Here is a 13,025-nt window from a genome sequence, read left to right as displayed (position 1 = left end):
CACCTGATCTGGCCCTCAATGACTTCTTTCTTTACCCAAAGATAAAGGAAATATTGAAAGGAAGACATTTTGATGACATTCAGGACATCAAGGGTAATATGACGACAGCTCTAATGGCCATTGCAGAAAAAGCGTTCCAAAATTGCTTTGAAGGGTGGACTAGGCGCTGCATCAAAGCATAGCTTCTCAAGGGGAGTACTTCGAAGGTGACCATAGTGATATTCAGCAATAAGGTATGTAGCACTTTTTCTAGGATGAGTTCGTGATCTTTTTCTTTTTTTTTTCTAAAGATTTTATTGGGGAATTGGGGGAGGGGAACAGCGCTGGGGAATCGGGAGAAGGGGAACAGACAAGTTGCTGTCGTTTTGTTCTTCAGTCTAGTTGTGGAGGACGTTGCTTCACTGGCCCAAGCTGGCACCCTCATTGCGCTCTTCCCCGGCAAGGCAGATCAATACCTGCTTCTGGATGGCTGCTCATGGCGGCTGCTGGCCGCTCACGCTGGCTGTCAGCTACACACAGTAGCTTATGGCAACCCATTGCAGCAGGGGTCTGCAGCCCATGCCGTTGCCGGCAACTCAAGGCAGCCCAGCTCCAGGTAGAGCTGTTGTTCAGCATCTTAGCTGTAGAGGGCAGTGTCGCTGGCCCTCATATGTTGGATCCGAACCGGGGCCCTCTGGCATCCCAAGCCAGTTCTTAACCAACGCGCCACTCGGCGGGCCCCTGATCATTTTATATAAATGGAATCATACAGTATGTAGCCTTTTGTGTCTGGTTTCTTGCTCTTAGCATAGTGTCTTTAAGCCTCAGCCATGTTTTAGCATGTAACAATACTTCTTTCCTTTTCATGGCAGAATACTATTTATTATATGGCTATATCACATTTTGTTTATCCATTAGTCAGTTGACAAACATTTGGGATGTTTCTACTTTTTAGTTATTATGAAAAATGCTGCTATGAACATTCAGGTACAAGATTTGATGTAAACATATGTTTTCAACTCTGTTGGGTATACACCTAGAAGTGGAATTCCTGGATCTTATGGCAATTCTATGTTTAACTTTTTGAAGAACTGCCAAGTTCCACTGAGTTTAAAATTTCTACTACCATTCTAAGAGCCCCTCTCCTTTTTTTCATTTTCTGAATATTTCTCTTTTTTTAAAAACTGAATGTAATATCTCTTCTCTCTGAGGACATCAATGATGTTTTGGTTTTGTTAAGCTTTCTTCTCCCTGCATAGTTAGTCTCATAAAGTGCATTTAAATACATTTTTTAAAATTCTGTTTTTCTGTGTTAGAGACTTTGCCCAAATGTCTATGTCTTACAATCCTTGGTTGATCAAGAGTGGTTTTGTTAAGAATGAGGAACCAGAAAGCTGATTAGATCATGCTATCTATGTGGGTAGTCTTGCTGAATTTGAGTTTCAAAGTGATTTGATGGGCTAATTGTTGAGAACCCCCAATATCAGTAATATAAGTCAGACTTTTCAGAGAAGGACCTTTCAATATTTCATTTGGAAAGTTAAAATCTTTCTCCTTGTGCTTGGGGGATGACTGGGAAAGAGGACTGGAAACCTCTGGACTCGTGATTCGGTATGCCCATGGTCACTCATACTCTTCTTTGGGCCTGGTGCTTTTGTCCTCAAATGGGCCTGCTATCTCCCAGTCCAGAGGCTAGTCAATTCTCTCTAGACTGTAAACCTCCAGACTTCTGCTAGGACCAGGTATGGGGCAGATTCCCAGTGGTAAGAGGCGGGAAATGAATCTGAGGATCTCACTGCTTCTCCAACAGCATTTACACAGTTTTCTTTAATTTAACCTTCTTTCTTTTACCTCTAGTTCCAATGCTAACAGATACTGCCTATTCTTGTGCTTTTTGTTACTTTTATGGTGCAAATTGTGTTGGTTCCCAGCATTCCTCACTTGAGGCTTGGTATTGTGCTCTCTGCGTTCTGATGAATCTGGTTAACATCTTCTAAAACCTGTTGATTTTATCTCATTTCCTGTTGTGCTAACCATGTCTTAATTGTAAATATTCATTGTTTTGTTGTTTTAATGGAGTTTCTGGAGGATACAGAATTAGATGCACATGTTCAATCTTTTATCTTACTCCAGAGGTCTCCAATCTACCATTCTAAGTGAAAAAACAAAAACAGAACAACAAACCTGGTATTTTGATTCCTATCAGAATTGATCACCATCTAATACGGGCCAAGCGAAAAACTTTTAAGTTTTTTTCCTATAGAGATTTTAAGTTTCTTTTTCCTCAAATTCCCTTTTCCCCAGTTTTTTAGCTCCTATCCCCCTGTTTCTTTTTTTTTTTTAAATAAAAACAACCCCTCAGCATTTATTGTCATCTGGTAATAACATAAGGGTAATCAAAGCAATATGAATAAACGTTTAATATACTCCCAACAAAGGACACCTAAAAAACACAAACTGTATTGCCATCTCAACAATTTCTCACTTCATTAGTCATTTCTAGTTGGAGACACTTTCAAGCAGAGTAATATCATCTCCTTTTAGCATGATCCGACCCAGCTGTTTTCTTGACTTTGTTTTAGAATGAATCTCTTCTGCATCATCTAATACAAGGTTCATCTACTCATCAAAACCAATGATACAGCCCTCTATCCGCATATTCACTTGCTCATAAAGCCACACCTGAATCTGAGATAGATTTTGCAAGTATCTGAAGATGAGGTTGATGGGCTGCGCCATCACCTTCTGTATCTTTTGGCCCTGACCACGGTATGCCATGATGGAAGCTGACAAAGACCACACTAACCTCCCCCTGTTTCTTAATTATTTTGTAAATCTGTTTCTTAATCTTAGGAAACAGACTACTTTTAGCCTGAATCACAAGAAGTGTTTTTACCACCTGCTTTAGATAATTATCCTAAAATTTGTGATTTATACTTGTTGATTGTAATCATTGAAGCCTAATGTTCTTTTTAACCCATTCTGGGCCCAGCTGCTGGACAACTGACGCCACCTGAATGACCCATTGAATGGCCACAAGCTCCATAAGACCTGACGGATTTTCTATCATGTGGCCACCCCGCATCAATAGCTTTGAGCTCTGCTCATTAAGCCAACACTTTTAAATTTATTAATTAAAATCTATTTTTCCTCATTCAGGCCCTGTCCCAGGGTGAGGGGATCCCAGCAGGGAGTGCCCATGCTTTTGGGAGCTGGAAGAAGATATGCGGAGCCTCAGGCAGAAGAGACATACTTTATTCACTGACTCTCTAGGTACCACCCGCCTGATACAATGGCCGGGTTTTATACTATACAGAGACAAGGGTGGCACACAGCCAAGGCACTTATATAAGAGTATACATAAATAGGGTGCACAGCACCTGCGTTCATCCCACCCCCTCGACCTTCAGGGTTTCTCACTGGCTTGCCTCTTTGGGCTGGACTCTGTGCCCCAGATCTCCATGAGAGCAGGGCAAAGCTCTGTACCCAGAGCCCATAGCAGCAATAAAAAGAACAGCAGAAAGTCACTAAGAGACAAGCCCCTCCTCCTATAAGGGCTAAGGTCCACCTCTAGGAGGAAGAAAGATGAGCCCACCCCAAATGGTGTCTGTTTGGGGCTGGATTTCAATAGCTCTCCACATGGCGGCAGTTCCCTGGCAAAAGCTATCAGTATACTAGGTATCTTTAGGTACTGGGGGCTGTCCTTTTTTATAGGGTGAGGGCTCCAAGTCCTCCCCTGTAGGAAGAGTACTTGGCACAGCCTGAGCTACAAGCTTAATAGCCCCCAAGACTTGCTGTCGCTCTGTGCTCAAAGGGCTTGAACTGAAGGTGCTACCTTGCTCCAAGTAAGCTCCCGCTTTGGTGAGGATGGTGGTCTGCACCACCCCCGCTTTGGGTCCTCGAGCCCACGTATGAGTCCAACCTTGAATGGGATATGTGGTGTGGTGCACACCAACACCTCTGTGATGGCTTCTGTAGCCACCAAAGCCATATACACAGCAGCTAATTGTTTTTCATTAGGGAGTAGCGGGCTTCTGCCCCTTTCTACAGTTGGAACCAAAAGCCCGCTGGTGACCAGAAACATTCCGGTCATTGTCAGAAGTCCCAACCATACCTCTCTTGGATTATATGAACATCAAGTTCAAATGGGTGACCAGGGTCCACTACTTGCAAAGCCTGTGCCTTCTGGACCGCCCACTTTGTAGCAACAAAGGGTTGGTCTATGGCTTCTGTCCAATCCCATGGGGCACCTTTTTTTTTTACCATGGAATACAAGGGCCTTGTCACTTGTGCTATATGGGGTACCAATACCCATCAATACCTCAACAAGGGGGTTTTTTTGTACCACAGTCTCGTTGGCGGTCAGGCGAGACACAAACACCCGCCAACACCCCAGCAGGCCCAAATACACTTGTAGTTGGGAGACCTTGGTCGGCTGCGGAAATGTCTGTACTTTATTAATATAGTTTCGGGTATAACCTCTGTCTTACCTGACCAAACAACACCCAAACACTTGACAGATAAGCCAGAGCCCTGGAACTTCTCCTCGTTCATCACCCAGCCACATGGTTTCAGGTGGCAGAGGAGAAAGGGAGCTGCTTGCTGCAAACCTGAAAGAGAATCAGAAGTTAGTAAGATAGCATCAACATAGTGAAACAGCGCTACAGAGGACGGGTGCTCCTATTGTGTCAAGTCCTGGGCTACAAGCCCATGGCACACAGTGGGGCTATGTAAATATCCTTGTGGGAGGAATTGGAAGGTCCTCTGACATGTATCCCACGTAAAAGCAAACTGTTCCTGACTCTCAGGTGCAATGTCAATGGAGAAAAAGGCATTTTCCAGGCTCACTACATAGTGGTACATGCCTAGAACCGTCAACCAGTCTATCAAGTTGTGGATTGAAGGTACTGCAGCATGTAGAGGTGGCAAAACCTTGTTCAGTTCTCTGTAATTTATAGTTATTTGTCATGTCCCATCTGGCTTCTTCACTGGCCAGACCGGGGAGTTAAACGGGCTGTGCATTGGCCTCACCATATGTGCTTTCTCCAGTTCCAAAACCGTATGGCCAATCTCCTCATGCCCCCTGGCAGGCGGTACTGTCGCACTGTGACCACATGCTGCGGCTGCATCGGCACTTGAGTGGAGTGGTGAGTATACCCACATACCACTGTCTTCACCACCCAGACCCGGAGACGGAACTCTCCGACCGACGTCTATAAGTTGAGGCCATGTAACATATCCATCTCTAGAATGTACTCAAGTATAGGGGAGACATGCACTGTGTAGGTACGCAGGGGCAGTCTACCTAGGTCCAGTGGTAAGGAGACCGGCTTCACCTTCACAGTCTTTCCCCCGTAGCCATCAATGGCAATTACTGGTCCAGGGAACAGTTTTGGGTTCCCATAAATCAGGCTGCAGTTAGTACTGGTGTCAACCAGGACCAGTTCAGTCCAGACAAACAACACCTGTTGTTTTCGCCAGGGACCTTCGCCTCAAGGCCTTCTGAAGCTTGGCAACATGTCTACTTTTTTACTTTATCTGTTGCTGCGGGCAACATAGACAGAAAGTATCATCTCATCTCTCCCCTGCTGGGAATGAGACGAGAAGTTTCTTAACCCTAAGCTTACCATTACCCCAAATGCAGGCTCTCATGTAAGGGAGCAAAAGTTCATAGACACCAGTTAACACGGGGACCACTGTATGGACAGTTCCATGTGGGGGCTCTGTCCCCATTCATCCCCTCCGACCGGGTAACTTGGCCCCTCCCCTAGTCAAACTTGAGCGGTCGCATGCTTTCTTGGAGGGTCACGGGTCGCACCTTTCCAGACTTCTCCTTGGGGCTTTGAGGGAACTGCTATTCCAATTCCTGTAACTCAGTGGGAGTGTAGGGAGTATAAGCTGTGAACTCAGTCACCGCTGGGTTGCCGGCAGCTACTCCCCCAGGACCCAAAGGCTGTTCAGGCTTTACCTTCTGGTGCATGATGGGTTGAACCTGGGGGTGAGGGGCGGCTTCAAACTCACCCATGTCTTCTGCCGGGGACTCCGGAGGGGCTTCTGCCTCAGACCTCATGCTATGGAGCTCCTCTTCCTGCTGGCGGACTAGAGCCTCCAGTGCTTCCCTCCAGGACTGCAGGACCCGCAGTTGAGCTGCCTCCATAGGCACCTCCTCCATGGCGTAAGGCGGTGAGAAAGATACAGCCTACATAGCTGGCAAAAACGTTCTCTTCCTCCTGCAGCTGTTTACTTAAAACCTGTAAGGATTTCTCTATGCTGTCCATCCACATCTTCCCACCCCTCCTTAGGGGTCCAGCTCCTTAGGACAGCAGCCACCAGGCACCACACACTGTGTGGTGGCTACATGTCCTCCTGCCCAGGGGCGGCCAAGTCTCTTACCTGACCAGGATCACCTTGCTCACTGCGCCAAGTGTCCGAGGGTGAGGGAATCCCGGCAGGGAGTGCACACGCTTTTTGGAGCTGGAAGAAGATATGCAGAGCCTCAGGCAGAATAGACATACTTTATTCACTGACCCTCTAGGTATACCTGCTTGGTACAATGGCCGGGTTTTGTACCACACAGAGACAAAGGTGGCACACAGCCAAGGCATTTATATAAGAGTATACATAAACAAGGTGCTCAGCACCTGTGCTCATCCCATCCCCTCAACCTGGCGGGTTATAGTTCTGCCGGATGGCCAGGTGAGGGAGCCTGATCGGATCTATTTTTCCAACAAGGTCCCAGAGTGTGTTCTGTTCTTCAGGGCATTAAGAAATGAATTGAGGGCCGGCCAAGTGGCACATTGGTTAGGAGTTGGCTTGGGACGCCAGTTCTGAGCAGCAGGGCCCCAGTTTGGACCCTACATTAGGGCCAGTGATGCTGCACCCTCTACAGCTAAGATGGTGAACAACAGCTCGACCTGGAGCTGGGCTGCCGTGAGTGGACTGCGATCGTGTAGGCTGCAGTAAACCTGCAGTGGGCTCCGGCAAAGCTACCGTGAGTGGTTGCCATAAGCTACCGTGAGTGGCTGGCAGCCGGCATGAGCTGCCAAGAGCCTCCATGAGCGGCCGTCCAGTGGCCAACGACCGATCTGCCTCATCTGGGAAGAGTGCAATGGTAATACCAACATGGGCCAGTGAAACGACGTCCTCCACAACTAGGCTGAAGAACAAAAGGACAGCAATTTGTCTGTTCCCCTCCCCCAATTGCCCAATAAAATCTTTAAAAAAAAAATGAAATGAATTAAACTGACCCTAATCCTAAAACCTGAAATACCACCTTGGTTCACTAGCCAGAGTGTGAAAGTCAGGTGAAAAGATTGAGTTTTCATCCAAGTCCAGTGGATCTATTTCATGGCTCCCAAGTTTCAGGAGGTATATTTGGAATAGATATACTTAGAAACTGGAAGTCTTCTTATTGGTTCCCTGATCCGGAGAGTGGGGTCTATTATGGCCAGAAGAGGGACCTAGAACGGCCCTACCCCAAGACACTTCCCACTGCCAAGCTAGTAACCAAAAAGCAAACTCACTATCCTGGAGGAATTACAGAGTTAGTGCCACCATTAAAGACTTGAAAGAGGTAAAGGTGTGATTCCAACCACATCCTCATTTAACTTCCTTCCTGGCTCTTGCAAAAGCCACATGGTCTTGGAGAACGGTTGCAGATTATCACACACTTAATCAGTGATGCCATTTGCAGCTGATTACGGATGTGGTAACTTTGCTGGAGCAAAACAACAGGAGCCCATGGAAACTGGTATGCAGATATTAGTCTAACAAATTCTCTCCCACTCCCAGTTGGTTGCATCTACCCACAAAAAAGAGGCACAATGCTTGGCAGGAGTCTATGGATTTAAAGACCACATGTAAGTGTGTTCCTACCCGTTTATCAGGAAACTCATAATAAGGCTGTCAGTTCTGAGTGAGGTCTAAACAACAAAAAACTTTGCAACAGCGGCTGATTGAGCTATCCTGCCACTTTTAATTGTATAGGACAATGCTAATCAATGGTAAATCAATGGGGCAGGTGGTGCATTCTCCACAAAGATTATTTTGCACAGGTATGGTTAAGGAAAGCTTCTTGGGGGGAAATAGATCATACAAGGTCTGATAATTAAGTTCACAAACATGCTGCAACGATGTTCCTAACCTTTTTTGATATCAGAGAGATTATTCGTTATGAATTTGTACCAACTGGACAAACAGTTAACCAAGTTTACTATTTGGAAGTGCTGAAAAGGCTGTGTGGAAAAGTTAGATGACCTGAACTTTTCGCCAACAATTCATGGCTCTTGCATCACGACAATGCACCAGCTCACATGGCACTGTCTGTGAGGGAGTTTTTAGCTAACAAACAAAAAACTGTGCTGGAACACCCTCCCAACTCACCTGATCTGGCCCTCAATGACTTCTTTCTTTACCCAAAGATAAAGGAAATATTGAAAGGAAGACATTTTGATGACATTCAGGACATCAAGGGTAATATGACGACAGCTCTAATGGCCATTGCAGAAAAAGCGTTCCAAAATTGCTTTGAAGGGTGGACTAGGCGCTGCATCAAAGCATAGCTTCTCAAGGGGAGTACTTCGAAGGTGACCATAGTGATATTCAGCAATAAGGTATGTAGCACTTTTTCTAGGATGAGTTCGTGATCTTTTTCTTTTTTTTTTCTAAAGATTTTATTGGGGAATTGGGGGAGGGGAACAGACAAGTTGCTGTCCTTTTGTTCTTCAGTCTAATTGTGGAGGACGTCGCTTCCCTGGCCCATGTTGGTATTATCATTGCGCTCTTCCTGGGTGAGGCAGATCAGTCGCCGGCTTCTGGACGGCCGCTCATGGCAGCTCTTGGGGCAGCTCACACTGGCTGCCGGCCGCTCATGCTGGATGCTGGCTACATACGGTAGCCCATGGCAGCCCACTGCAGCAGGGGCTACAGCCTATGCTGTCGCTGGCGACTCACAGCTGCCCAGCTCCAGGTCGAGCTGCTGCTCACCATCTTAGCTGTAGAGGGCAGTGTCACTGGCCCTCATGTGGGATCCGAACCGGGGCCCTGCTGCTCAGAGCTGGCGTCCCAAGCCAGCTCTTAGCCAGCGCACCACTCGGCCGGCCCTGAGTACATGATCTTAATTGTCAGACTTCTCATGTCAGAAAGGAAGGGTGAGTCCATCCTAGTCAGGGAAACAGCTTAAAAGCTCATGTATTTGCATTTAGCTTTGTTTCCAAAACCCCCAGTCTCAGGAAGAAGTATCATTCTTAAATTAAAAAGGTTTCATGAAGCGCAGAGTTCCCTGTCCCCTGGTGACACAACCAGGATTAGGGACCATGAGTGTGTGCGGCTACACAAGTTTTTCCAAACCCCAAGGTAATCGCGAGTGTTTTAAAGTAAGTCTTTGCCAACAGCACCACCTCTGGCTAAAATGATATCAGGCAGTGACCCAAAATGAGGAATGTGATGTCCTGGATAAATCTACACAGTGTAACGGCCATGGCCACTCTTACCTGACATATCCAAGGATGATTTTTTTTAATTGTTTTTCATTGTATAACAACCACTTGTGCTTGGAAGGACAGGTTCCTTCCTCGGAGCACAGTATGGCTGTCCTAGAGATGGTTTCTCTCTGGGTTGGTCCCTAAGTCGTCACTCAGAGGCCAGAGGGAGGGGAAGCGTCCCGTGTGGCTTCGCCTTCCCTCTGGCAGCAGTGTGGCACGTGCCCGCATATCCCTCACAGCTGGGAGCATCTAGCGAACAGTCAGCGGATGCCGGGTCTCGTTTTGGGACCAGCAGAAAGGAACAGAGACACAGGCTGCAGTCCTCACCCACACCGCTCCTGCCCTTGGCCAGATCTCTCCGGAGAGAAATGGATCAGAACCTGTCTTCCAGTGGGTGTTGCGGCTGGCCAGGGAGGCGGGAGCACAGTGAATCCCAGTAGAGCGCCCCCTTCGTGGTAGGGGCGGGGGAGATGGGTTTGGAAAGCAGCAGGGGGCGGGCGGCTGAAAATCATTCCTGCTCCTGGTCCGAGGAAAAGGGGCAGGCTCTTCAACGCTGCTTGCGGACAGGGCAGCACCCTCTTCTCTGAGAGCCCCCAGCCCCTCGCAGCGGGGCCACCTCCCTGGAGGAGGGAGAGCCTGCGTGGGGACAACGGAGGACATAGGGGACAGTGGGGGGACAGCGAAGATAGCTGGGTGACTGAGGGGAACAGTGGGGACAGCAGGGTGGCTGTGGGTCCCTGGTCAGGCCTCAGGGGAGCAAGGACGGTGCCCTTTGCGCAGAGTTTGTTCTGGGACGAGATGATTGGGGAGAAGGGGATAACATCAGGCAGTGTAACGACTTGTTTCTCCTCGACCACACAATTATTGGCGGCTGCGTTTTTATTGTCGTGGTTAGCACGTGGCAGCTCTCCCCTCCCTCGCTGTATCTGGGGCAGCCCTCTCACGGCGCTGGCCGCAGGGACCTGGGCCTCCAGCAGGCTTGGGCTCTGTCCCGCCTTCCCCTACCCATCCCAGAGACTGTGCCGCTGAGGAGGGGCAGCGATGCTACGGTGCTAATTGTATTAATGAAAATGGCAAACACATCCTTTCCATCTGGCAGCACAAAAGGAGAGGCTGTTTGGGGAGCAATTACCCACTATTAAAGAGCATAAAATATGTGTCAGGTTTAGCCATAAAACTAATATCCCCAATTACTAGAACCTCACTAATGAAATGAGTACAAATTGCCCTTCCTGGTTGCAAAAGGAAAAACCTGTCGGATAAAACCCAAAGTGCCATGTTTCTTAGGAATCCCAGTCTCTGAGACAAGCACTTTCCATGTATGAGTATTTAGGGTAGTGAAGCCGAGGACGATATTCGATGATTGTTCACATGTACCCTGACACTACAAACTGGGTTTGTGTGTGCAGGAATGTCCATCTGGAGCCTGTGCTCCCAGGTCTCCAGAGGGCTCTGGACAATCCCCAGACCTGCATGACCAGACAGCCAAGGACCCCATGCACCCCTGGAGACCTGGTCACTTTTCTCACATCATCTGCGCAGCCTGCCAGATCTCCTGCAGCAAGTGGTTGTAGCCCACTTATGGCCAGATATTTCTGCAATTCCCGACATTTTTTTTTCCTTCATGAAATTTGTATATAGCAAAAGCCTAGTTTGCTTTAGGCAAAGCATATGCTTCATATTTATTGGAATAAGTTTTCTAGTTCCTTAGCATTCTGTTCACTGATATTCCGTATGTTAAAAATATCTCTGCGTTTTCCCCTGATACTCAGTAGTAGGCAGCCACAGTTTTTCTTTATAGTTTTTCTGGTAGAAACAAGAACCCACTCTCCACAGCCCAGGGGAGTATGATATACCCTTGGAGAAGATGACCTGATTTCCCACCCATGAAGAGAAATACGATTTTCTTACTCTCCACCAGTTTCACGGATAGTGATATCAGGCAGCCTGATTCCAGGGAGCAAAGACACTTATTTCAGAAAAAGCTAAGGCCAAACACTTTGTCTCTCATTTAGGGATTCTGAATTCTTATTCCTCTTGCAGCTCTACAAAGTGTTCAGTGTAGGAAACAAAAGAGGATCTGAACACCTCAGTGAATATGGGACTCAAAGAGGTTGCAAATAAGCACAGCAGGTGCACCCTCTCCAGGAGGGTGGGCTGTAATCCCCTGGGGACCTCACATGCTGAGCCCACAGCTAGAACAGCCTCAGTGATTTCCCAGAGGTCCAGCGGGGAGGCCATCTTCCCTGCCGAGCCCAAAAAGATATAGGGAGTTCCTGTCTCAACAACGGGAAATGACTTTTATGACAACTCCAGCAACAAGAGAACAAACGAATAAGCCAAAACTATCCACATTTAAATAATAGAATTTGGAGTGAAGGGTAGAATCAACATCCAAACTCATATGCATGTGTGTGTGTGTGTGTGTGTGTGTGTGAGTGAGTGTGTGAGACAGAGAGAGATAAAAGCAAAGAAAGACTGAAATAGTGGGGTGGGGTGCAGTGGGGAGATATTTACAACTAAGAGGCAAGAACAAACCACTCCTTGGAGGAGACCTCAGTTGTATACGCTCTCCCCTGCTGAAATAGTGGGATAGAGATGAAGTTGCTGAGGTCATGGCAGACTCTCCACTTTACTGGCCACAACAGCCCCTCAGAGATCTTCCGGGAAGACTTTCCCCCTCAAATCCATTTCTATGAATGACTGGAGCTTGTTGTCTTGTCTGACCCAGGAAGCTGTCCAGACCTGGGCCACACGTCATCGCTGTGTAGACCCAATAGCAGATCAGGTACCCACCCTGGACCACAACCTATCTTCTCTGGGCCTGGCCTCAAAGAGATTCTGTAAGCGACCAAACTTACAAACATTCAAATATTCTTTTGTAAGCTGGTCATCTTTCATTTAAAATGCCTTTTCTCACATTAACAACACATTTGTTTATTGAGTACCTACTATACCAAGTGCTGGGGACACAATGGTGAAAAACAGACATAGAGGTTACATTCCGAAATCAGTCCATAAAAAAGCTATTAAATCAATAATGAAGGCAAACTAATTTTTGTGTGTGGGAGAATTCTACACTGAACTCCATCTTGGGCTACCTGGAAAATAGCATTCCCTGCCTTGGCAATAGCAGTTGAAACTCCCACCTGGTCCCTGAGCAACTGCAACCACAAGTGAGAAGCGCAGAAAGCACTATGTGTTGAGTACCTGATGTACGGCTGGCTGTGCTAGCTAGCACCTTACGTACAACTAAGAGATATGACTCCATGAGACAGACGTGATTGCTCTCGGCTTACAGATAAAGAATCCATTTCTCAGGAGCTAAGTAAGTTGCTTAAGAACATACGTGACTTGGGCCGGCCAAGTGGCGCGACGGTTAAGAACTGGCCTGGGACGCCAGAGGGCCCCCGTTCGGATCCCACATATAAGGGCCAGTGACACTGCCCTCTACAGCTAAGATGCTGAACAACAGCTCAACCTGGAGCTGGGCTGCCATGAGTCGCCAGCGACAGCGTAGGCTGCAGCCCCTGTGGCAGTGGGTTGCCATGGGCTACCGTATGT

The 13,025-nt window shown here is 47.4% G+C and overlaps 1 pseudogene; it reads right to left on the bottom strand.

Annotated features, from left to right (window-relative positions):
- Positions 1-2,443: 2,443 nt before the first annotated feature.
- LOC109391379 (small nuclear ribonucleoprotein E pseudogene) lies at positions 2,444-2,757 on the bottom strand (annotated as a pseudogene).
- Positions 2,758-13,025: the final 10,268 nt, after the last annotated feature.

Source organism: Hipposideros armiger, unplaced genomic scaffold (genome assembly GCF_001890085.2).
Source record: "Hipposideros armiger isolate ML-2016 unplaced genomic scaffold, ASM189008v1 scaffold_291, whole genome shotgun sequence".
NCBI classification, from domain to species: domain Eukaryota; kingdom Metazoa; phylum Chordata; class Mammalia; order Chiroptera; family Hipposideridae; genus Hipposideros; species Hipposideros armiger.
This window is presented reverse-complemented; position numbering and strand designations above follow the sequence as displayed.